The sequence below is a fragment of the Chiloscyllium punctatum genome, chromosome 50, assembly GCF_047496795.1.
Source record: "Chiloscyllium punctatum isolate Juve2018m chromosome 50, sChiPun1.3, whole genome shotgun sequence".
In the NCBI taxonomy this organism is placed as follows: domain Eukaryota; kingdom Metazoa; phylum Chordata; class Chondrichthyes; order Orectolobiformes; family Hemiscylliidae; genus Chiloscyllium; species Chiloscyllium punctatum.
In genome coordinates, this window is record NC_092788.1 from 45,157,658 (window position 1) to 45,184,255 (window position 26,598).

General features: G+C 53.2%; 1 long non-coding RNA gene across 1 annotated transcript in view; it reads left to right on the top strand.

The window, feature by feature from the left end:
* Positions 1-26,598, top strand: part of LOC140470056 (uncharacterized) — a 49,888-nt gene that overhangs the window by 7,941 nt on the left and 15,349 nt on the right. Inside the window, exon 2 of the long non-coding RNA XR_011956322.1 lies at positions 11,179-11,341. This is a non-coding gene — a long non-coding RNA (uncharacterized lncRNA). The remainder of the gene's footprint in view (positions 1-11,178; positions 11,342-26,598) is intronic.

Here is a 26,598-nt window from a genome sequence, read left to right on the forward strand (position 1 = left end):
TTCGGACTGGGATCTTGCTGTACGTTAAAATAGTCCCAGGCGAGTCAGTCAACCAAGATTCGTTTACCAGTGTGAGAAAGTGAGGACTGCAGATGCTGGAGAGTCAGAGTTACAAAGTGTGGAGCTGGAGAAGCACAGCGGGTCAGCCAGGAGAGTCGATGGTTCATGCCTGACCTGCTGGGCTTTTCCAGCTCCACACTTTTCCACTCAAATCCTTCTGCCTCAGGGAGTGGGGCTTACAGCAATGTTGGGGGGGGGCAGCAAAATATTTGAGGAGGGGGCACAGTTGGTAAGGTAGGTATTTGGGAGGGAAGGTATCTGGGGAAGAGAATAAATTTGGGAGGAGAGTTAAAATAAGGGGCAAATGTTTTTAGGGGGGTCAAAATTGGGTGAGCACTTTCAGGTCTGAAATAAAGAAAAAGAGAAAGGTAGGGTGAGAAAAAGAGAGAGGGAGAGCAAGTGGGGATGGAGAAGGGGGATGAGAGAAAGATGGGGCAGAGACAGACAGTGAGAGGGAGGGTGTGAGAGAAAGGCAGATTGAGAGAAAGAGACAGACAGGGAGAGAGAAGGACAAAGAGAGAAGGGGAAGTCAGACTGAGACAAACAGGCGTTAAAGCATGGACAGACTGAAGGGGTGACACTCAGTATTCCAGTTGGTTCCAGCTCTCTCTCTCTCAATGGTTTTTCACACTCCCTCTGTCCCATGCTCCTGAGTTTTCCTTCAGCTTGTCTCTCTCTCCCTCTCTCTCTCCCTCTCTCTGGATGGTGAGCTGGTCTCTGTCCCTTGCCATGTTGGTCACCTCAGAAAGTCTCCAGAAAATTCAAGAGATCAGTCTGCAGGTGATCCCTGGTTTTGTTCATTTCTGGATGGTTTCCCAGAACTTTCTATACTTCTGGCCAATTCAAAGAATCAGTTCATAGTTTGAAGCGTTGCTAATCATTTGGATGGCTTGTTCCTGTTAGTTTCTTTGTGTAGCAGGACCCGGTACCTTCCTGTCTGGGACCTCCTTTATTTGGTGGAGACGTTATTAGGGATATGTCTGCCCAGGGGAACTGTTGCCTTTGACATTATGCTGATGGGATAACCATCTGGCTGCTGTCTGGCTTTTGTGATTTGGGAGTATAACTTGTCCAATATACCCAGCATCTCTTGTCTGTCTATCTGTGTTTTAGCAAGGAGGCAGGAACATTTCACCCATTCCCCCTGCCTCACCCAGTCTTTTGAATAGAAAGAAGCTTATACAATGAATTACAAACCTAATTTTAAAAGCTGGTTATGTTTGTTGTCAGAGTAGCCTGCTGTTTGAGCGAAAGCCATTTTGTACATTGGTCAAACTGATTGTCATATGGCTGATAAGTGATTCCATAGAATCCCTACAGAGCAGAAACAGGCCCTTCAGCCCATCGAGTGCACAATGACCCTCTGAAGAGAATCCAACTCAGATCCATCCCCTGATGATATCTCTGAAACCCTGCATTTCCCATGGCTGTTCCAGCTAACCGGAATATCTCTCGACACTATGGGCAATCTGTCAAAAATGCCCACCATTGAACAGTGGGAGAAAACCCATACAGATGGAGGGAGAATGTACAAACTCCACACAGACAATCGCTCAGGAGTGGAATCAAACCCAGGTCTCTGGCGCTGTGAGGTGACAGTGCTAACCACCGAGTGACTGTGGCTCTCCAAACTGTTTCGACAAAACATATTCTGTTCTGAGAATCCATACAGAATAGTGATGCATAGCCAACATCCAGTGAGCAGAATAAATGCGAGTGAATGAGACCTGCTGGCTCAAACTCCAGGAATTCCCTTCCCGAAGGACATTGTGAGTCCACCACCTGCAACAGTTCAAGGAGGCAGCTCACCACCAAAACCAGCTCCCGAGCAGCTACGGACAGGCAATCAATACTGGGCCCAGCCAGGAACACTCAAACACTGCAAATGAATGAAACTAAGGTGATCACCCAGGGGGTTCCATCTACCTACCAGTCCCTGGGGGTGTATCCAGGCATTATTCACCATGATCGGACCCATCTGTTACAGCCTGCAATCCTAACCACCGGTATCCCGAAATATATCAAGGTGAGTGTGGTTAGGACCACAGCTGATGGGAGAGGAGCCGAATTCGTAAATGACAGGCGATGGGAATGCCATGGTCTGGCCTGTTCCTCCACACAAGAGGTTAGTGAGTAAAATTAGGGCGCACGGTATTGTGGGCAAAGTACTAGATTGGATAGAGAATTGGTTGGCTAATAGGAAACAAAGGGTAGTGATTAACGGCTCCATTTCGGAATGGCAGGCAGTGACCAGTGGGGTACCGCAGGGATCGTGCTGGGACCGCAGCTTTTTAAAATATATGTAAATGATATAGAAGATGGTATCAGCAATAACATTAGCAAATTTGCTGATGATACAAAGCTGGGTGGTAGGGTGAAATGTGATGAGGATGTTAGGAGATTACAGGCTGACATGGACAAGTTAGGTGAGTGGGCAGATGCATGGCAAATGCAGTTTAATGTGGATAAATGTCTGGTTATCCACTTTGGTGGCAAGAACAGGAAGGCAGATTACTACCTCAATGGTATCAAATTAGGTAAAGGGGCTGTTCAGAGAGATCTGGGTGTTCTTGTCCACCAGTCAATGAAGGCAAGCATGCAGGTACAGCAGGTCGTGAAGAAGGCTAATAGCATGCTGGCCTTCATAACAAGAGGAATTGAGTATAGAAGCAAAAGGTGCTTCTGCAGCTGTACAGGGCCCTGGTGAGACCACACCTGGAGTACTGTGTACAATTCTCGTCTCCAAATTTGAGGAAAGACATTCTGGCTATTGAGGGAGTGCAGCGTAGGTTGACGAGGTCAATTCCTGGAATGGCAGGATTGCCTTACACAGAAAGACTGAAGCGACTGGGCTTGTATACCCTTGAGTTTAGAAGACTGAGAGGGGATCTGATTGAAACGTATAGGATTATGAAAGGACTGGACACTCTGGCAGGAGGAAACATATTTCCGCTGATGGGGGAGTGCCGAACCAGAGGACACAACTTTAAAATACGGGGTAGACCATTTAGGACAGAGATGAGGAGAAACTACTTCACCCAGAGAGTGGTGGCTGTGTGGAATGCTCTGCCCCAGAGGGCAGTGGAGGCCCAGTCTCTGGATTCATTTAAGAAAGAATTGGATAGAGCTCTTAAAGATAGTGGAGTCAAGGGGTATGGAGATAAGGCTGGAACAGGATACTGATTGGGAATGATCAGCCATGATCATATTGAATGGCGGTGCAGGCTCGAAGGGCTGAATGGCCTACTCCTGCATCTATTGTCTATTGTCTATTGTCTATTCTCTATTTACGTAAGTGTGGTCCCTGTCAATGTCCCCTCTATCTCCACAGCATGTGGGAGGGAATCATGATAACCCATCCAAGTACCTTTTTTAATGTAATTCCGATACTTTCGTCTTCAAAGATCCCCATCCTAACATTGTCACTTGGGATAATTGGAATCCCTCGCACCCGGCCCAGTGCCCCACCGAAAGTGTCCTTACAGCTGTCATTAACCCAGCCCTTGGTGAGCTGCTGTAACTGACAGTGAGACATGTTCGTGTGGGTGTTCTCCTGGAACAAATATTTACGCTGTTTGTCACTAACCCGGGATGGGACTTTTCTCGAGCATTAAGGACCGCTGCCTTCATTTCATCATGGATGTCCCTCCCTCACTGTTGTCCCTCAGGGAGGGCTGAATGGCCTGGTGGACAAAGTCACATGGTGATTAATTTAATTTGTTTGTCAGCATCCAGTCCGTGTATGACAGACTGTCGGTCTGTCTCAACCAAAAATGTATCTGGGTTTGAGACAGGATCAAACAGAGTGGCCTTTTTAGTGCTGCCCACCAGCTGGGTGCCTGGAATGGCTGTTGTGTACAGAGTGAGACCATAAGCTGCTTTACACTGGGGAACCACAGGATTCATGGAATCTGAGTTCGGCTGTGGGTCAGGGCTGGGGGCAAAAGATGCAGTGACCTGAGACCAAGGCAGTGGGAGTCCCCATCTGTGGGAGGGTGTGGATGTGTCAGTGTGGGGACTGTCATTATCTCCCTGGGGAGGTAGAACCCCAAAGGCACATATTATCCCATTCTGGGAGGAGTCCTAGTTCCCTAGGGATTGTATTTGCTCCTGACACCCCCTACTAGGGCCTGATGTGTGTTGTTCCGTGTTGTAGGTGTACAGGACCCATGCAGCTGCTTGGAGCTCATACACTGTCCTTCCAGATTGTCAATGTAACCTGAGGGTGCCTCCCCATCCCCAGAGACCCTCCTTTCAATGGATTGGGCTCTTCCCAATTGGAACTGGAGTAGTTCCATGTTCCTGCAACCTTCTGTCCTGCTCATTGTGTCGGAGACCAAGCTCGGTCACAGCCTGTAGGTTTCCCTGGGGTGACCGGATCCCAGCTGCCTTATCCCAGCTGGGGGTCCTCCAGGCTATCGGCAGTGGAGTGAGCTTTCCAGCTTCCTTCCCCGGTTCTCTATGGGCATCTCACCACAGCTCCTGTACCAGGAACCCTTCACTGCAAGGCCAGGCTGGCTTCCTGTGAAATTCTGCAGGACTGTTTCACATTTGTCCCTGCTCGTGTTCCTATTGCTTTGGTCGCTTCTGTATTATGGGACACCTGGGTATACTCATAGAGTCATAGAGTTCTACAGCATGGAGACAGGCTCTTTGGCCCAAACTGGTCCATCTACACTAACCCCGTTTCCATGCACTTGAACCAAATCCTTCCAATACGTTCCTCTCCATGTATTTGTCCAAGTGCATTTTAATTGTTCTTAAATGTATCCTCCTCGACCACTTGCACTGGTAGTTCATTCCGTATGTGTACCACCCCCTGGGTAAAAGCATTGTCCCTCAGGTTCCCTTTTAATCTTCCCCTTTCTCCTTAAACTGATGCCCTTTCATCCTTGATTCCCCAAGCCTTGGATAAAGACTGAGTGCATTCACCCTATCCATGTCTCCCATGATCTTATACACCTCTATAAGGATACCCCTCAGTCTCCTACACACGAAAGAAAATGTCCTTGCTTGTCCAACCTCTCTCTTTATCTGTCTAGTTGAGTTTTGGCAACATCCTTGTAAATTTTTTCTGTCCTCTTTCTAGTACAATAACATCCTTCCGATAGCAAGGTGGGTAAAACTGAACACAATATTCCAAGTGTGGCCTCACCAACATCCTGCACAACTACAACAGAACTTCCCAACTTCGATATTCCATGCCCTGACTGGTGAAGGGCCCAGTGTGCCAAAAGCCTCCTTCACTGCCCTGTCTCCTTGAGTTCAGAGAGCCGTGCTCCTGGAATCCAAGGTCCCTCTGTTCCACTGCACTCCTTCAGGCCCTACCATTCCCCATGAAACCCCAGTCTTGATGTGACTTTCCAAAATGCAAGATCTCGCCCTTGTCTGTATTAAACTCCATTTGCCATTTCTCAGCCCAATTCCCCAGCTGATCAAGGTCCTGTTCAATTGCTGAGAACCTTCCTCACTTATTTTAGTGTAATCTGAAAACTTTCTAATCATCCCTTAAACATCCTCATCCAAATCATTGATATAGATAACAAACAGCAATGGGCCTAGCACTGACCAGCTGCGCGGCACAATGGCTCAGTGGTTAGCACTGCTGCCTCACAGCACCGCGGATCTGGGTTCAATTCCAACCTCACAGGATGCTCTGTGGGGGTTAGATCCTGTTAGGGTTAGATTTCCTACAGTATGGAAACAGGCCATTTGGCCCAACAAACCACACCGACCTGCTGAAGAGTAACCCACCCAGATCCATTCTCCCAACCCAACATTTACCCTTAACAAATGCACCTAGCAATATAGGCAATTTCGCCTGGCCAATTCATCTGACCTGCGCATCTTTGGAATGGGGAGAAAACCGGAGCACCCAAAGGAAACCCACACAGACACAGGGAGAATGTGCAAACTCCACACAGTCACCCGAGGCTGGGGTCAAACCTGGGTACCTGGCGCTGTGAGGAAGCAGTGCCAACCACTGAGCCACCATGCCACACCAACTGAGTTTGTACATTCTCCCCATGTCTGCGTGGATTTCCTCTGGGTGCACCGGTTTCCTCCCACAATCCGAAGATCTGCAGGTCAAGTAAATTGGCAATGCTCAATTGCCGAGAATGTTCATGGATGTGTAAGTAAGTTGCATTAGTCAGGGGTAAATGCAGAGTAATAAAGTAGGGGAATGGGATTGAGTGAAATAATCTTCAGAGGGCCAGTGGACTTGTTGGGCCGAAGGGCCTGTTTCCACAGAGGATGGATTCTATGATTCTATGACCGCTGAGGCACACCACGAGTCACAGGCCTCCAGTCTGACTGTTACCCTCTGCTTCCTACCATCAAGCCAATTGTGTACCCAGCTTGCCAACGCCCCCTGAATTCCATGCGATCTAACCTTCCAGAGCAAGGTACCATGTGGAACCTTATCAAAGGCCTTCCTGAAATCTGTAGAGTCTAGATGTCCTGGCCTGCCCTCGTCAAACTTCCTGATCACTTCAATAAAGAACGCTGACTAATTTGTGAGGCATGGTCTCCCATGCACAAGGCTTTGCTGACTACTGCCAATCAAATGTTGTATTTCCAAATGCATGTCTATCTAATCTCTCAGCATCTTCTCAAGTAACTTACTTACCACGGATCTTAGGTTTACTGATCTATCGTTCCCAGGTTTATCTTTGCAGCCATTCTTGAATAAGGGCGCAACATATGCTGTCCTCCAGTCTTCCGGGACCTCACCCGTGGCTAACAGTGAGGCAAAAAGATCAGCAGGGACTCCATAAGAACTTCCCTCGCCTCTTGAGGTGCTGTTGGATATGTTTGGTCAGGTCCAGGAGATTTATCCAACTTCATACATTCTAATGCATTCAACACATCCTCTCCTGTGATATGGACTGACACCAAGAGATCATCACTAACTTGCCCAAGTTCCCAAGCCTCTATGTCCTTCTCCAAGGTCAACACAGAGGGGAAATAATTCCTCTGATTCTGCACACACGTCCACTTTGGTCCTTGAAGGGTCCTATTTTCTCTCTAGTTATTTTTTTTCCGTGGGAGGGGGTGATTGCAGTGCTGGGTAAGGATCAGTCAGGGGGGATATTGCAGTGTTGGGTAGGGATCAGTCAGGGAGGGGGTGATTGCAGTGTTGGGTAGGGATCAGTCAGGGAGGGGGTGAGTGCAGTGTTGGGTAGGGATCAGTCAGGGAGGGGGTGATTACAGTGTTGGGTAGGGATCAGTCAGGGAGAGGGAGATTGCAGTGTTGGGTAGGGATCAGTCAGGAGGGGGAGATTGCAGTGTTGGGTAGGGATCCGTCAGGGAGGGGGAGATTGCAGTGTTGGGTAGGGATCAGTCAGGGAGGGGGAGATTGCAGTGTTGGGTAGGGATCAGTCAGGGAGGGGGAGATTGCAGTGTTGGGTAGGGATCAGTCAGGAGGGGGAGATTGCAGTGTTGGGTAGGGATCCGTCAGGGAGGGGGAGATTGCAGTGTTGGGTAGGGATCAGTCAGGGAGGGGGAGATTGCAGTGTTGGGTAGGGATCAGTCAGGGAGGGGGTGAGTGCAGTGTTGGGTAGGGATCAGTCAGGGAGGGGGTGAGTGCAGTGTTGTTTAGGGATAGAGGGAAATCAGGAGGGCAAAAAGGGGACATGAGATTGCTTTGGCAAATAGATTTAAGGAGAATCCAAAATGTTTTTATAAATCCAAAAAGGACAAAAGGGTTACTAGGGAGAGAATAGGGCCCCTCAATGATCAAGACAGCCTGCACGTGTAGCTGCAGGAGATGGGGGAGGAACTGAACAAGTATTTCCTGTAGAGAAGGACATGGAAGATAAAGAATAGAATGATGGTTTGAGAAGTAGCATTGGGAAAGAGATGATGTCATCTTGCAAAATGTCCACATTACAGAGGAGGAGGTGCTGGATGTCTTGAAATGGTTAAAGGTGGATAAATCCCCAGGACCTTATCAGGTGTAATCTCGATCTCTGTGGGAAGCTAGAGAAGTGATTGCTGGGCCTCTTACTGAAATATTTGTATCATCGATATTCACAGGTGAGGTACCAGAAGACTGGAGGTTGGGCTAACATGGTGCCACTGTTTAAGAAGGGTGGTAAGGACAAGCCAGGGAACTACAGACTGGTTCGCCTGTCGTCAGTCGTGGGCACTTGAGAGACGGATACATGAGGGACAGGAATTACATGTGTTCAGAAAGGCAATGTCTAATTGGGGATAGTCAGCATTGCTTTGTACGTGGGAAATCATGGCTCAAGATATTTTTTGAAGAAGTAACAAAAGGATTGATGAGGGCATAGAGGTGGATGTGAGCGACATGGACTTCAGTAAGGTATTCGAAATGTTTCCACATGGGAGATTGGAGAGCAAGGATAGATCTCACCGAATACAGGGAAAACCAGCCATTTGGATACAGAACTGGCACGAAGGTAGAAGACAGAGGGTGGTTGTGGAGGGTGTTTTTTTCAGCCTGGAGACCTGTGACCAGTGGAGTGCCACAAGGATCGGTGCTGCGTCCACTACTTTCCATTAATGATATAAATGATTTGAATGTGAACACAGCAGATATAGTTAGTAAGGTTGGAGATGACACCAAAATTGGAGGTGTAGTGGACAGTGAAGAATGTTACTTCATATTACAAAGGGATGGTGAACTGATGGGCCAATGGGCTGAGGGGTGGGAGATGGAGTTTAATTTAGATAAATGGGAGGGGCTGCATTTTGGGAAAGCAACTCTTCGCAGGACTGATCCACTTAATGGTAAGGTCCCAGGGAGTGTTTCTGAACAAAGAGACCTTGGAGTGTAGGTTCATTGTTCCTTGAAAGGAGAATTGTAGGTTGATAGGATAGTGAATAAGGAGTTTGGTATGCTTGTGTTTACTGATCAGTGCATTGCGTAGAGGAGTTGGGAGGTCATGTTGTGGCTGTACAGGACATTGGATAAGCCAGTTTTGGCATATTGCGTGCAATTCTAGTCTCCTCCCTTTTGGAATGATGTTGTGTAAATTGAAAGGGTTCAGAAAAGATTTGCAAAGACGCTGACAGGATTGGAGGATTTGAGCTAAAGGGAGAGGTGAAATGGGCTGGGCATGTTTTCCCTGGAATGTCTGAGGCTGAGGGGTAACCCATATGGAGGTTTATAAAGCTATGAGAGGCATGGATAGGATTAACAGACAAGGTCTTTTCCCTGGGGTGGGGTAGTCCAGAACTGGAGGGCCTAGGTTCAGGATGAGTGGGGAAAGATATAAAAGGAACCTAAGGGACAATGTTTTGATGTGGAGGGTGTTGCGTGTATGGAATGACCTGCCTGGTGAAGTGGTGGAGACTGGTACAATTACTGCATTTAAAAGGCATCTGGATGGGTATACGAACAGGAACCGTTGAGAGGGATTTGTGCCAAGTGCTGGCAAATGTGATGAGATAATGTTAGGATATGTGGGTGGTGTGGATGAGTTGGACCGAAGGCCCTGTTTCTGTGCTGTCCATCTCTCTGACTGTAAATGTTTTGCACTGTCCATTTCCAGCCATACACTTCACTGTTTCCCCTGTTTACCTTGGTCAGTTCTCCTCTCAAACACATGTCAATGGCTTTGGTTGTGATTGTAGGGTGTGCTTTATGGTCACTTTAAAAATCCATCATCTCGCTGAATTCCACGACACTACAATTTCCCAGAGGATATCTCAGTGTGACATTACTCCTTCCCACAGCGTCATCACCCAACGGTCGATCTGAGATCGTCACCTCCCTGGCTGTTTGCACGACGTGTTATTCAAAGAAACACTGACACAAACATCCAAAGAGGAGTTCGGAGAACATCCCTTTTGCCGATGTGACTGTCCCAGATTATACAAAGACTGAAGTCTCCCAGAATTATCACAGTGCCTTTGTATTACACAGGAATACATTGGAATGTGTAACAGGGTTGAGCAATGAAATGTTGTTAGGCAGCCTCTAAACTGTTCTCCTGCTTGTGTTTTTGACACACGTTACCCAGAATCTGCATTCAGACTGATTCAGCTTCATCATCTGAGGCCAAAGGCTTTCTCTGTAATGCCTTTGTTACTCATTACTGTCAGGGTTACCCATCCTGCACTCCCTGACACCCCTCAAGGAGGTGAACAATAAAATATTCATGTTCCACCTTTTGTTCACCGTGTCACCACTAAATCTCATTTATCTCTGTGCCCCAGTCCATCCACCTTATTGCGGAGACTTTATCCATTCCAAAAAAGAACATTACAATTGACTCTTTCCACAATTTCTTGTCACAGTCCAATTCACTGATGTACAGTTTCAGTTAAACTCTGTCTCTTCCTGTTCCTTTCTGCTTGTCTTCAGTTACATCACCATTTTCTCTTTGGATTTGGAAAGTTCCTTTCACCTGAACCCTGGCCCTGCATCCTCTCTGTCAGTTTAAAGCCCTGTCCATAAGCCTACCGACATGGTTGACCAGGACACTGCTCCCAGCAGTGTTGTGTTTAATTCACTCATGGGATGTTGCTGTCTCTGGCTGGCCAGCATCGCATGCCCACCCCGAGCTGCCCTTGAGCTGAGTGCCTTGCTGGATCATTACAGAGAGCAGTTTAGAGTCAACCCCATCGCTCTGGGTCTGGATCATGTGTAGGCCAGACCCGCTGCCTATAATAGATTTCCTTCCTAAAAGGATATTAGGCAGTTAGATGGGTTATACTGGACATTGGCATTAACATCTGGATGAACAGTCGGGTGAGAATAGCACGAGGCCATCACCTGTCCCACTCGTAGGTCAACCGTCACTGAGTACTGATCCCCGTGCACCATGAATCACAACCCTTTTATCATGACCATTGTGTGATCCTGATACCTTCCTGCACTCTGGTGATATCACTCAGTCTCTCTCCATGTGGTATCCCTCACTGTGTGGGTCTGATTGCTGCCTCTGTCAGCGTCTCTCACTCTTGCAGCTACTCCAGATCCTGAGCCAACAGAATTCTCCATTCCAGAGGGACACAGCAGCACAGGCCAGGGATGGAGACAGGGATTTTCCAGATCACTGTGGACTCAGTGCCATTCTCCATGTGTAACCTTCACTGCATCAGTCTAATTTCCCATTCTGTCTGTTTCTCTTTCTCCTGTAGGTCATCTGGATGTTCCTGTCTCAGCCGAATTCCTAACTCTTGTCTCGTCCATAACCACATCAAAGACGGTTGGTCAGTCAGAGAGACATGAAGAGGGAGGTCTGGAGCCTTCAGTAAATCCTGCAGTCGGTAAGATCACTCACAGTGAAGAGCACAGGGAGGGGTTAGTGACCTTCTGTATTCAGACCTGGAAGACAGGACATAGACACAGAGCTGGGGAAGGAACAGCTACATTCTAGGCTTCATTCACATCATCTTGTGAGGGACCTGCTTTCACCTCTGCTGGACTGGTCCTCCCTGAGACATCTCTCTCTGACTCTCTCTCTCACCCCCTCACTCTCATTCTCTCTTTCTCACCCTCTCTTTCTCTCTCACCCCCTCACTCACTCTCCACCCAAACTCTCTCTCTCACCCGACTTCTCTCTCCCCTCCCATCCCTCTCTCTCTCATCCCTCTGTCACTGGATCGCCCTCTATCTCTCCCTATCACGCTCTGCCTCCTCGCTATCTCTCTCTCTCTCTCGCTCGCTCTCTCTCTCTTTGTCCCCTTCTCGTGCGCTCTCTCGCTCTCAAACTCTCTGTCTCATTTCCATCCCCTCCCTCCTGCTCATTTGCACCTTTCTCTCTCTCTTGCCACCCTGTCTCTCTCGCTCACACCCCCTCGCACTCTCAACCCATCTCTCTCACCCTGTTTCTCTCCCGCCTCTCACTCTCTTACCCTCTCTCTCTGCCCCTCTCGTGCTCTCTTCCCCCTCTCACCCCCTTTCTCTCACCCTATCGCTTCATTCCCCCTTTCACCCTCTCCCCTTTCTCTCCCTCCTCTCTCTCCCCCTCTCTTTACCCCCTCTCTCACCCCCTTTCTCTCTCCCCCTCTCCCACTCTCTCTCTCACCCTCTCTTTCACCCCTCTCCCTCCCCCTGTCTCTCTCCCCCTCTCTCTTCCGCCTCTCTCTCACAGACTTTCTCTCACCTCCCTCTATCTCCCCCTTCTCCCCCTCTCTCTCTTCCACTCTCTCTCACCCCTCTCTCACACCCCTCTCTCATTCCCCTCCCCACCCCTCTCTCTCCCCCCTCTCTCTCCCCCCTCTCTCTCACCTCTCTCTCACACCCCTCTCTCACCCCTTTCTCACCCCTCCCCATCTCTCCATCACTCCCCAACTCTCCCACTCTCTACACCCCTCTCTCACCCACTCTCACTCCTCCACTCTCTCTCACCCCCTCTCTCTTTCTCACCCGCTCTCTCTTCCACCCCGATCTCTCTCATCGCCCCTCCCACCCTCACCCTCTCACCCCTCACTCTCTTTCCACTCACTCTCTCTTACCCCCTCTCTCATCCCCTCTCTCTCACGCCTCTCTCTCACCTTCTCTCTCACCCTCACTCAGTCTGTCTCTCTCTCACCCCCCCTTTCTCACCCGCTCTCTCTTCCACTCCGATCTCTCTCACACCCCTCTCTCTCTCACCCCCTCTCTCTCAGCCCTCTCTCTCTCTCAGCCCCCTCTCTCTCCCCAGTCTCTCCCACCCTGATCTCTCTCACACACCCCCTCTCTCACCCCTCTCTCTCACACACACCTCTCTCTCTCTCACCCCTTCTCTGTCACCCCCTCTCACTCACCCCCTCTCCCTCAGGCCCTCTCTCTCTCTCACCTCCTCTCTTTCTCAGCCTGTCTCTCTGTCACCCACTGTCTCTTTCTCACCCGCTCTCTCTTCCACCCCTCTTTCTCCCTCACTCCTCTCTCTCTCACCCCCTCTTTCTCACCCACTCTCTCCCTCCCCCCTCTCTCAGCCTGTATCTCTGTCACCCCCTGTCTCTTTCTCACCCGCTCTCACTTCCACCACTCTCTCTACCGCACCCCTCTCTACCGCACCCCTCTCTCTCTCTCTCACCCCTCTCTCTCTTATCCCTCTCTCTAACACAAATCTCTCTCTCTCCCTCTCTCTCACCAGTTCTCTGTCACCCAGTCTCTCTCACCTCCTCTCTCTCAGGCCTTCTCTCTCTAACCCCTCTCTCTCTTTCACCCCTCACTATCTCTCACCTCTCTCTCACCCCTTTTCTCTCACCCCTTCTCTCTCACCCACTCTCTTTCACCCTCTCTCTCTCTCTCAGCCTGTCTCTCTCTCACCCGATCTGTCTCTCACCCCTCTCTCTCACACCCCTCTCTCTCACCCCTCTTTCTCACTCACCCGCTGTCTCTCTCACCCCACTCTCTCTCAGTCCACTCTCTCACCCCTCTCCTTCTCCCACCCCCTCTCTCTCACCACTCTCTCTCACACCACTTCTCTCTCACACCACTTCTCTCTCACCCTTCTCTCTCTCACTCCACTCTCTCCCATCCCCATCTCTCTCCCACCCTGTCTCTCTCGAACCACTTTGTCTCTCACACCCTCTCTCTCAAAGCCCCTCTCTCTCACCCCCCTCCCTCTCAACCCCTCTCCATCTCAACCCTCGCTTTCACTCCTTCTCTCTCTCACCCTCTTCTCTCTCTCAACCCATCACTCTCTCTCAACCCGTCACTCTCTCCCCTCTCTCTCTCACCCCATCTCTCACCCCCTCTCTCCCCCTCTTCCCACCCTCTCTCTTTCTCATTCCCTCTCTCTCTCACCCTTCTCTCACACTGCCCCTCTCTCTCAACCCCCTCTCTCTCACTCCCCCCTCTCTCATACCCACTCTCTCTCTCACCCCTACTCTCTCTCACCCTCTCTCTCTCCCCCTCTCTCACCCCGCTCTCTCTCACCACCCCCTCTCTCACCCCCCTCTCTCTCACTACCCCTTTCTCACACCCCTCTCTCTCACTCCCTCTCTCTCTCATCCCCTCTCTCTCACTACCCTTTCTCACACCCCTCTCTCTCACCCCCTCTCTCTCTCACCCCCTCTCTCTCTTACCCCCTCTCTCTCTCACCCCCTCTCTCCCAAACCCCATCTCTCTCACTCCCCCTCTCTCACCCCTCTCTCTCTCTCTCACACCCTCTGCCTCACCACCTCTCTCCCTCACCCTCCTCTCTCAACCCCCCTCTCTCTCATCCCCCTCTCTCAACCCCCATCTCTCAACCCCTCACTTTCTCCCACCTCACTCCTCTCTCTGTCACCCCCTCTCTCTCCCATCCCAATCTCTCTTATTCTTATTCCACTCTCTCTCACACCCCTCTCTCTCACTCTCTCTCTTTGATCCCCCCTCACCCCTCTCTCTCTCACCTGCTCTCTCTCGCTCTCTCAAACCACCTCTCTCTCTTACCCCCTCTCTCTCAATCCCACACCCTCTCTCCCCCCCCTCTAACTCCACTCTTTCTCTCCCCTTTGTCTCTCCCCTTTCTCTCACACCCCTCACATCACCCGCTCTCCCTCTCACCCCTTCTCTCTCTCACCCTCTCATCTCACCCTCTTTCTCACCTCCCTCATCCCCTCTATCTCTCACCTGCTCTCTCTCGCTCTTCCAAACCATATCTCTCTCTCCCCTCTCTCTTTCTCTTTCACCCCTCTCTCTTTCCCATCTCTCATCCCTCTTTCTCACTCACCCGCTGTCACTCTCAGCCCACTCTCTTTCTCACTCCACTCTCTCTCCCACCCCTCCCTCTCTATCTCACCCCCCTCTCTCTCACCACTCTCTCTCTCACCCTTCTCTCTCTCTCTCACACACCTCTCTCTCCCATCCCCATCTCTCTCCCACCCTGTCTCTCTCGAACCCTTTTCTCTCTCACACCCTCTCTCTCAACTCCCCTCTCTCTCACCCCCCTCTCTCTCACTCCCCTCTCTCTCACCCCCCTCTCTCTCACTCCCCTCTCTCTCACCCCCCTCTCTCTCACTCCCATCTCTCTCTCTCATCCCCACTCTGTCTCACCCTCCACTGTCTCATCCCTGCTCTCTTACCAACCTCTCTCTCACCCCCACTCTCCCTCTCTCCCACTCCCTCTCCCACACCCCCTCTCTCACCCTCCCACACATCCACTCTTTCTCTGACCCCCTCTCTTTCTACCACCTCTCTCTTTCTCAGCCCTCTCTCTCTCCTCCTCTCTCTTTCTCACCCTTCTCTCCCTTTCTCACCCCTCTCTCTCTCACCCACTCTCTCACCTCCTCTCTCTCTCACCCTCTTCTCTCTCATACCCTCTCATCTCACCCTCTCTCTCTCACACCTCCTCATCCCCTCTCTCTCACCCGCTCTCTCACTCCATCAAATCCCCCTCTCTCTCACCCCCTCTCTCTCACTCCCTCTCTCTTTCTCAGCCCATCTCTCTCTCTCTTACCCTCTCTCTCTCACTCCCTCCCTCTTTCCCACTCTCTCTCTTTCTCCTCCCCTCTCTCTTTCTCACTCCCTCTCGCTCTCACCCCAATTCACTCTCACCCTCTCTCTCAATCTCTCTCTCTCCCCCACATCTTCTCTCCCACCCCTTCTCTGTCTCACTTCCACTCTTTCTCTGACCCACTCTGTCTCCCCCTTTGTCTCTCCTCCCCTTTCTCTCTCCCCCTTTCTCTCTCACACCCCCTCACATCGTCCTCTCTCTGTCACAACCCTCTCTCTCACTCACCCACTCTCTCTCACCCCACTCTCTCTCTCTCACCCTCTCTCTCACCCCCGTCTCTCTCTCTCTCACCCTTTCTCTCATTCCCTCATCCCCTCTCTCTCACTCACCCGCTCTCTCTCTCACCCCATTCTCTCTCTCACTCTCTCTCTCTTACCCTCTCTCTCACCCCCCTTATCCCTCTCTCTCTCTCACCCTCTCTCTCTCATTCCTCTCTCTCTTTCTCAGGCCCTCTCTCTCATCCCCCTTCTCTATCTCTCTCAACTCCATATCTCACCCCACTTTCGCCCCTTCACCCGCTCTGTCTCTCACCCCCCTCTCTCTCTCAAACCTCCTCTCTCTCTTAAGCCCTCACCCGCTCTCTCTCACGCCCCCTCTCTCTCTTAGCCTTCTCTTTCTCTCAGTCACTCCTTCTTTCCCACCCTCTCCCAGTCTCTTTCTCATCCCCTCTCTCTCCTTCTCACTCCCTCTCTTACCCCATCTCACTCTCACTGTCTCTCACTCTCGCCCTTCTCTCTCTCTCACCCCTCTCTCTCCCATCCCCATCTCTCTCTCTCCCGTTCTCGCTCGAATCCTCTCCCTCTCACCCCTCGCTCTCACCCCCCCTCACACCCCTCGCTCTCAACCCCTACTCTCAATCCCCCTCTCTCTCACCCCTCTCTCTCACCCCTTCTCTTTCTCACCCCTCTTCTCTCTCTCAACACCTCTCTCTCAACCCCTCTCACTCTCAAACATGCTCTCTCTCACCCCCTCACCCGCTCTCTCTCACACTGCCTCTCCCTCATACCCTTCTCTCTCTCACTCACTCCCTCTCTCCTACCCTCTCTCTGTCTAGTTTTCATCCCTCTCTCTCTTACTCCATCTCACTCCCATTTCTCTCTCTCTCCCCCCCTCTCTCTCTCCCATTTCTCTCTCTCCCCCTCTCTCTCTCCCACCCCCTCTCTCCCACCCCCTCTCTCTCCCACCCCCTTTCTCTCTCCCACCCCCTCTCTCCGACCCCCTCTCTCCCACCCCCTCTCTCCCACCCCCTCTCTCTCCCACCCTCTCTCTCCCACCCCCCTCTCTCTTTCCCACCCCCTCTCTCCCACCCCCTCTCTCCCACCCCCTCTCTGTCTCACCTCCACTCTTTCTCTGACCCACTCTCGATCCCACTTTGTCTGTCCCCCTTTCTCCCTCACCTCACTCACCCCCTCTCTCTCTCTCACCCCACTCTCTCTCTCACCCCACTCTCTCTCCGGCACCTCTCTCTCTCCCACCACCTGTTTCTCACCCTCTCTCTTTCTCTTCCACTCCCTCTCTTTCTCACTCCCTCTCCCTCTCACCCCCTCTCTCTCTCACCCCACTCTCTCTCTCACCCTTCTCTCTCTCTCTCACCCCCTCTCCCATCCCCATTTCTCTCCCACCCCCTCTTCATCTCAACCACTCTTTCTCAAAACCTCTCTCTCGAACCCTCTCTCTCTCACTCCTCGCTCTCACCCCTCTCTCAACCCCTCCCTCAACCCCTCTCTCTCAACCCCTCTCTCTCTCTCACCCGTCTCTCTCCCATCCCCATCTCTCCCCCATCCCGTCTCTCTCGAACCCCTTTCTCTCTCACACCCTCTCTCTCAACCCCCTCTCTTACTCCCCTCTCTCTCAATCCCTCTCACTCTCAAACCCCCTCTCTCTCTCATCCCCTCTCTCTCAACCCCTCTTCTCAACCCCTCTCTCTCAACCCCTCTCTCTCTCACCCTTTCTCTCTCTCACCCTCTCTCTCTCTCAGCCCCCCTCTCCCTCACCCTGCCCTCTTTCATCCCCGCTCTCTCACCACTTCTCTCTCACCCCTACTCCCACACCCCTCACATCCACTCTTTCTCTGACCCCCTCTCTTTCTCCCCTTCTCTCTCTTTCTCAGCCCTCTCTCTCTCTCCCCTTCTCTCTTTCTCACCCTTCTCTCACCCACTCTCTCACCCCCTTCCCTCTCTCTCACCCTCTCTCTCTCACACTCTCTCTCACCCCCTCATCCCCTCTCTCTCTCTCGCCCGCTCTCTTTCGCTCTCTCAAACCCCCTCTCTCTCTCACCCTCCCTCTCTATCTTTCTCAGCCCCCCGCTCTCTCACCCCCCTTCTCTCTATCAACCCCATATCTCACCCCCTCTCGCCCCCTCACCCGCACTGTCTCTCACCCGTCTCTCTCTCTCAAACCTCCTCTCTCTCTTAACCCCTCACCCACTCTCTCTCACACCCCCTCTCTCTTACCTTTCTCTTTCTCTCACTCCCACCCTCTCTCCCAGTCTCTTTCTCACCCCCTCTCTCCTTCTCACTCCCTCTCTTACCCCATCTCACTCTCACCGTCTCTCTCTCTCACCCTTCTCTCTCTCTCTCACCCCTCTCTCTCCCATCCCCATCTCTCTCTCTCTCCCTCTCTCTCGAACCCTCTCCCTCTCACCCCTCGCTCTCACCCCCTTCACACCCCTCGCTCTCACGCCTCCTCTCTCCACCCCTCTCTCTCAACCACTCTCTCTCCCACCCCCTCTCTCACCCCTTCTCTTTCTCACCCGTCTTCTCTCTCTCAAACCCTCTCTCAACCCCTCTCTCTCTCAAACCTCCGCGCTCTCTTACCCCCTCACCCGCTCTCTCACACCATCTCTCTCTCTCCTATCCTTCTCTCACTCATTCCCTCCCTCTATCCCACCCTCTCTCTGTCTGTTTCTCATTCCTCTCTCTCTTACCCCATCTCCCTCTCACCGTCTCTCTCTCCCACCCCTCTCTCTCCCACGCCCTCTCTCCCACCCCTTCTCTGTCTTACCCACTCTCTCACCCACTCTTTCTCGCTCCCTCTCGCTCTCACCACTCACTATCTCTCTCACCCCCTCTCTCTCACCGCCTCTCTTTCACCGCGTCTCTCAGGCCCTCTTTCTCATGCACCTCTCTCTCACACCCCTTTTCTCACCCAACTAGTTATATCTCTCCCCCTTGCTCTCTCTGACCCCCTCTCTCTCACTCCTCTCTCACCCTCTCTCTCTCACATCCTCTCTCTCTCCACCCTGCTCTCTCACTCACACCTCTCTCTCTCTGTCACCCCTCACCCTCTCTCTCACCTCTATCTCTCTCACCCCATCACTCTATCTTCCCCGCTTACACCCTCTCTCTTACCCGCCTCTCTGTCTCTCTCTCTCACCCCTTTTTCCCCCGCCCTCTCTCTCATCCCCACCTCTCTCTCGCTCTATTACATTCTGTCTCTCGCTCCCTTTTTCTCTCTCTCATTCCCCTTCTCTCTTGTGCTCTGTCTCACACACCACTCTCTCTCTCTCTGTTATACCCCCTCTCTCGCACCCTCTTTCTCTCGTTCGCCCCATTTCTCTCTCTCTCTTTTGCCCCCTTTCTTCCTCCCTCCTCCTTGCTCTCGTTCTGTCTCTCTCTAGCGCCCTACTCTCTCACACACTCTCCCTCACACGCCTCTAACTCTCTCATCCGTTCACTCGTTCTCTCTCTCTGTCTCTGTCTCTCTCTCTCAACCCCTCATTCACTGTCTATCTCTCCCCCTCTCTCACCCCTTTCGCTCTCTCTCTCTCGGGTCCCATCTCTCTCATCCCTCTTTCTCTCGCTGTCTCCCTTTCTCTCAATACCTCTCTCTCACCCCCCCTCTCTCCCACTCTCTCTCCCACCCTCACTCTCTTCCATTCCCCCTCTCTATCCCACCCCTCTGTCTCTCACCCCCTCACTAGCTCTCTCTCACCCTCTCTCTCTCAAACCTCCTCTCTCTTACCCTCTCACTCGCACTCTCTCAAACTGCCCCTCTCTCTTACCCCTCTCTCTCTCACCCCCTCCCTCTCTCCCACCCTCTCTCTGTCTCTTTCTCATCCCCCACTCTCCTTCTTACTCCCTCTCTCTCTCACAACCCACCTCACTCTCAACACCTCTCTCACTCACACCTCTCTCACCTCTCTCTCTCTAACCCCTCTCTCTCTCACCCTTCTTTCTCTCACCCCCTCTCTCTCAAACTCTCTCTCTCTCACCCTTCCTCTCACCCTCTCTCTCTCACACCCCTCCTCCTCCTCTCTCTCTCACCCGCTGTCTCTCGCTCTCTCAAACCCCCTCTCTCTCTAAACTCCCCTCTCTCACCCCTCGCTCTCTCTCACCCTTCTCTCTCTTTGTCAGCCCCTCGCTCTCTCACCCCTTCTCTCTCACCCCCTTTCTCTCAGCCGCTTTCTCTCTTACCCCCTCACTCTCGAACTCTCTCTCTCTCTCACCCCTCTCTCTCAACCCCCTCTCTCTCTCCCTCTCTCTCTCCCTCTCTCTCTCAACCACCCTCTCTCTCCACCTCTCTCTCGAACCCTCTCTCTCTCACCCCCCTCACCCACCCCTCTCAACCCCTCTCTCTCTCACCCCTCTCTCTCACCCCTTCTCTTTCTCACACCCTCTGTCTCACCCGCTCTCTCTCACCCCCTCTCTCAACCCCTCCCTCTCACCCCCTTCTCTCAACCCTCACCTCTCAACACCCCTCACTCTCTCCCTCGCTCACACCCTCTCTCACACCCTTACCCTCTCTCTCTGTCACCCCCTCTCTCTCCCACCCCAATGTCTCTCACATCCCCTCTGTCTGACCTCCCTCTATCACTCTCTCTCTCACACACACACTCGCACACAGCCTCTCTCCCTCACCCCCTCCCTCTCTCCAACCCTCTCTCTATCTCTTTCTCATCCCCTCTCTCTTTCTGACTCCCTCTCTCTCACCCCCTCTCTCTCTCACCCCCCTCGTTCTCAACCTCTCTCTCTCTTCCCCTCTCTCTACCACCCTCTTTCTCACTCCCATCTCCCTCTCTCACACCCTCTGCTCTCTCTCATCCCCCCTCTCTCACCAAGTTCTCTCTCTCACCCCCACTCTCTTTCTCATCCACCTCTCTCTCTCTCAGCCCCCCTCACCGCCCTCTCACCCAGCTCTCTCACACACCTCTCTTTCTCCCATCTCCCTCTCAAAACCCCGCTATCTCCCCCCCCCACCTCCCTCACCCCCCTCTCTCACCCCCTCTTCCACCCCATCCCCCACACACTCCCTCACGCACCGCCCCCTCTCATCCCCCCACCCTCCTCTTACACCCCCCTCAACCTCCTCTCTCTGTCACCCCTCTCTCACCACTCTAACTCTCTAACCTTCTCTCCCCCTCTCTCTTCCCCTCTCTCTCTCTCCCCCCACCCCTCTCTCTCACCCTCTCTCTCACCTCTCTCTCACACCCTTCTCTCTCACACCCTCCCTCTCTCCCCCTCTCTCCCCCCTCTCTCGCTCTCCGTCTCTCCCCCTCCCTCCCCTCTCACACCCCTCTCTCTCTCACCCTCCCTCTCTCATCCCGTCCCTCTTTCTCCCCTCCCACTCTCATCCCTCCTCTCTCTCACTCTCCCTATCTCACCCCCTCTCTCTCACCCCCTCTCTCTCTCTATGCCCCTCTTTCTCAGCCCCTCTCTCTCACACTCCCCCTTTCTTTCTCACCTTGTTATATCTCTTCCCCTCGCTCTCTCTCACCCCCTCACTCTCTCTCATCCCACTCTCTCTCCCCCTCTCTATTACACCCTCTCTCACGCCCTTCTAACTCTCTCACCTCTTCACACCCCTCTCTCTCCACCACCTCTCCCCCTCTCTCACCCCTCTCTCACCCCCTCTCTCACCCACTCTCTTTCTCACTCCATCTCTCTCACCACTCACTCCCTCTCTCTCCCCACTCACTATCTCTCTCACCCCCTGTCTCTCACCTCCTCTCTCTCTCACGCTCTCTCTCTCTAAGCCCCTCTCTCTCTCTCAGCCCTCTCTCTCACACACCCCCTTTCTTTCTCACCTTGTTATATCTCTCCCCCTCGCTGTCTCTCACCCTCTCTCTCTCACCCCTTTCTCTCTGTCACCGCTCACCCTCTCTGCCCGTTACACCCTCTCCCTCACCCCCCTCTCTCTCTCTCACACACCCCTTCACCCTCTCTCCCCAGCTCACACCCTCTCTCTCTTATCCACCTCTCTGTCTCTCTCTCTCCCCTCTCTCTCTCTCACCCCTCTCTCCCCTGCCCTCTCTCTTATCCCGCCCTCTCTCTCGCTCTATTGCCTTCTGTCTCTCGCTCCCTTTTTCTCTCTCTCATTCCCTTTCCCTCTCGCACTCTGTCTCACACCCTGCTCTCTCTCTCTCTGTATACTCCCTCTCTCGCTCCCTTTTCCTCTCATTTGCCCCATTTCTCTCTCTCTCTTTTGACCCCTTTCTTCCTCCCTCCTCCTTGCTCTCGTTCTGTCTCTCTCTCTCTACCGCCCACTCTCTCACCCCATCTCCCTCACACCCCTCTAACTCTTTCATCCGTTCACTCGTTCTCTCTCTCTCTCGCTGTCTCTCTCTCTCTCTCTCAACCCATCATTCACTGTCTATCTCACCACCTCTCTCACTACTTTTGCTCTCTCTCTCGCGTCCCATCTCTCTCATCCCTCTTTCTCTTGTTGTCCCCCTTTCTCTCTCAATCCCTTCTCTATCTCTCCCCTTTCTCTCACCCCCCCACTCTCTCTCCCACCCACCTCTCTCTCCCACCCCCCACTCTCTTCCATTCCCCCTCTCTTTCCCACCCCTCTGTCTCTCACCCCCTCACTCGCTCTCTCTCTCCCTCTCTCTCTCAAACCTCCTCTCTCTTACCCTCTCACTCGCACTCTCTCTCACACCCCCTCTCTCTTACCCCCTCTCTCACCCGTCTGTCTCTCTCCAACCCCCTCTGTCTCACTCCCCTTCTCTCTCACTCCCCCACTCTCTAACAACGTGATCTCTCTCAGACCCCCTCTCTCTGTCACCCTCCACTTACCCCTCCCCCCTCTCTCCTCACTCGCTCTCCCCACTCCCCCTCTCACCTCTCTCTCTCACCCCCTCTCACTCAGCTCTCTCTCCCAAACCCTCTCTCTCCCATCCCTCCCACCCCCTCTATCACAAACGCTCTCTCTCAGCCCCTCTCTCTCACCCCCTCTCTCACCCCACCTCTCTCACACACCCTCTCTCTCACTTCCACTCTCTCACTCCCTCTCTCTCGCCCCCTCTGTCTCAACACATCTCTGTCATGACCTCTCCTCCACTCTCTCCCCATCACTCCCCCCTCTCCCCATCTCTCTCATCTCTCCCCCCTCTCTTCCCCTCTCTCTCCCCCTTCCCCCTCTCTCTCCCCCCTCTGCCCCTTCTCTCTCTCCCCTTCTCTCCCCACTCTCTCCTCTGTCTCACCATCTCTCTCCCCCTTCCCCCCTCTCTCCCCTCTCTCCCCCCTCTCTCCCCTCTCTCCCCCCTCTCTCCCCTCTCTCTCCCCTTCTCACTGCCCCCACTCCCACCCCCTCTCCCTCCCCCTCCCTCACCCCCCTCGCTCCCCTCGCTTGCCCCCCTCAATCTCTCGCATCCTCTCTCACTTTTCGTCTTGCTCTCTTCCTCTCTCTCTCCCCCTCTTTCTCTTCCCCCTCTTTCACCCACCTCTTTCTCTCTCAACCCCTCTCTCTATCACCCCTCTTTCTCGCACTCTCTCTGTCTCTCACACCTCTCTCTCTCCCCCTCTCTCTCTCTGTCACCCCCTCTCTCTCCCACCCCAATCTATTTCGCATCCCCCTCTCTCATACGCACTCTCACACGCCCTCGCTCTCTCATCCCCCTCACTCTCTCCCACCCCTCTCTGTCTCTCACTCCTCTCTCTCTCACCCCTCTCTCTCTCTCAGACCCCTCTTTCTCTCTCAACCCCTTTCTCTCTCACACCCCTCTCTCTCGCACTCCCCCTCTCTCTCTCACCCCCCTCTGTCTCACCCCCTCTCACCCAGCTCTCTCTCTCTCTCACCCCCTCTCTCTCCTACCCCCTCTCTCTTCCACACTCTCTCTCTCTCAACCCTCTCACTCACCCCTCTCTCTCACACCCAGACCCCTCCCTCTCATCCCATTGTCTCTCTCTCAACCCCACTATCTCTCACCCCCTCTGTCTCTCACCCCTCTCTCTCACTCCCTCTCTCTCACTCCCTCTCTCTCACTCCCTCTCTCTCACCACCATCTCTCTCAACCACCCTCACTCTCACACCCTCACACACACCCCCTCTGTCTCTCAACCCTCTCTCTCTCACCCCTCTCTCTCAACCCCTCTCTCTCAATCCCTCTCTCTCTCACCCCCTCTCCCTCTCTCACACACGTTCTCTCTTACCCCTCACTCTCTCTCTCTAACCCCTCCCCCCACCCCTCTCGCTCACCCCCTCTCTCTCTCGCCTATTCTCTCTCTCACACCATCTCCTTCTCACTCCACTCTCTCTCTTACCCCCCACCCCACTTTCTTTCTCTCAATCACACCCTGTCTCTCCCCCCTCTCACCCATTCTCTCTTTCTCACTCACTCTCTCTTTCTCACTTACACTCTCTCTCTGTATTCACTCTCTGTCTTTCTCACTCCCTCTCTCTCTCACCCCCTTTCTCTCAAAACCACTCTCTCTCTCCCCCTCTCTCTCTCCCCCTCTCTCTCTCCCCTCTCTCTACCCCCTCTCTTGCCCCCATTCTCTACCCCCTCTCTTCCCTGTCTCTCACACCCACTCTCTCTCACTCCCATCTCACTCTCTCACCCCACTATCACTCTCACCCCTCTCTCTCTCTCTCTCCCCCTTCCCCTCTGTCTCAAACCCCTTCTCTCTCACACACACCGCTTTCTGACCGCCTCTCTCGCACTTCCTCTATCTCACTCCCTCTCTCTCAACACCTCTCTCTCTCCCCCTCTCTCTCTCCCCTCTCTCTACCCCCTCTCTTGCCCCCACTCTCTACCCCCTCTCTCCCCTGTCTCTCACACCCCCTCTCTCGACTCCCATCTCACTCTCTCACCCCACTGTCACTCTCACCCCTCTCTCTCTCTCCCCCTGCCCCTCTGTTTCAAACCCCTTCTCTCTCTCACATCCCGCTTTCTCACCACCTCTCTCGCACTTCATCTATCTCACCCCCTCTCTCTCAACACCTCTCTCTCATCCCCTCTCTCTCCCTCCTCTCTCTACCCCTCTCTCTCCCCGCTCTCCCCCTCTCTCTCCCTCCTCTCTCTACCCCCTCTCTCTCCCCTTCTCTCTCACCCTTCTGCCCCCTCTCTCTGCACCATCTCTCTGCCCCCAATCCTGCCCTTTTCCCCCTCCCTCGCCCCCTCTCTCCGCTCCGCTCTCCCCTCCTCTCTCGCCCCCTCTCTTGCACCACTCTCTCACCCCCCTCTCTCTCTCTCTCTCTCGCGTCCTCTCTCTCTCTCACTCTTCCGCTCGCTCTCTTCCTCTTGCTCTTTCTCTCTCACTCTCTCACCCTCTTCTCACGCTCTCTCTCTCCCTGCCTCTCTCCCTCTCTCTTGCCTCCCTCTCTCTTATCCCACGGGCTCTCTCGCTCGCTCTCTGTCCCTCGTGCTCTCTCTCTCTCTGTCGCTCATGCTCTCTCTGTCTGTCTCTCTCTCTCTCTCTCTCAGTCCACACTACCTCTCTCACCTCTTCTCTCTCACTCTTGCTCTATCTCTCTCTCTGTCTGTCACTCTCTCTCTCCGTCTTTCTCTCTCTCAGTCCTCCCCCTCACCTCCTCTCTCTCAACTCATCTTTCTCAACCCCTCTCTCTCCCCCTCTCTCAAACCTTCTCTCTCTCACACACACCTCCTCTTTCCCCCGTCTCTCTCTCAACCCCTCTCTCTCTCAACCGTTCTCTCTCACCCCTCTCACTTAACCCTCCTTCTCACCCCCTTCTCTCTCTCTGACCCCCTTCTTGCTCTCAAACCCTCACTCTCTCACTGTCTTTCACCACTCCTCTCTCTCTCACACTCTTTCTCTCTTAACCCGCGCTCTCTCTCTAACTCCTCCCCCCTCACCCCCATGGCTCACCCCGCTCTCTCTTTCCCTCTCTCTCTCACCCCTCTCTCTCACACCCTCTCACACCCGTCTCTCTCTCACCCCTCTCTTTCTCTATCAACCCCTCTCTTTCACCCCTCTTTCTCCCACTCCCTCTCTCTCACTCCCCTCACCACCCCCTCTCTCAACACCCCTCAATCTCTCATCCCCTCACTCTGTCTCCCCCTCAGTCTCTCACCCCCTCTCTCTCAATCCCTCTCTCTCTCACGTCCATCTCTCTCTCACCCGCCTCTCTCTCCCCTCTCTCTCCATCACCCCTCTCTCTCCCACCCCAATCTCTTTCACATCACCCACTCTCTCGCTCCCTCTCTCTTACCCCCTCCCTCACTCACCCCTCTCTCTCTCCCACCCCCTCTCTGTCACTCACTCCCACCTCTCCATCACACTGCCCTCTCAGCCAGCTCTCTCTCTCACCCCCTCTCTCTCCCACCTCCCTCTCTCTAAACCCTTTCTCTCCCTCACCCCTCTCACTCCCACCACCAACCCTCTCTCTCAATCCCCCTCGCTCTCTCACCCCACTCTCTCAACCCCTCTCTCACTCCCTCTCTCTCTCTCTTAGCCTTCTCTCACATCCCCTCTCTCTCACCACAGTCTCTCTCTCTTTGTCCCCCCCTTGTCTCGCACCCCTCCTCTCTCAACCCCCTCTCATCCCCCCCTCTGTCTCACCCCCTCTCTCTCACCCGCTCTCTTTCTCACTCATGCTCGCTATTTCTCACTTACACTCTCTCTCTTTTTCACTCACTCTCTCTCTTTCTCACGCCCTCTCTCTCACCCCCTCTCTCTCAAACCCCCTCTCTCTCTCCCCTCTCTCCCTTCTCTCTCCCCTCTCTCCTGCCCTCTCTCTCTCCCCTCTCTCTACCCCCTCTCTTGTCCCCAATCTCTACCCCCTCTCTTCCCTGTCTCTCAAACCCCCCTCTCTGACTCCCATCTCACTCTCTCACCCCACTCTCACTCTCTCAACTCACTCTCTTTCTCACCCCACGTCTCTCTCTCTCCCACCCCCTCTGTCTCACACCCCTTCTCTCTCTCTCTCACACCTCTCTTCCTCACCC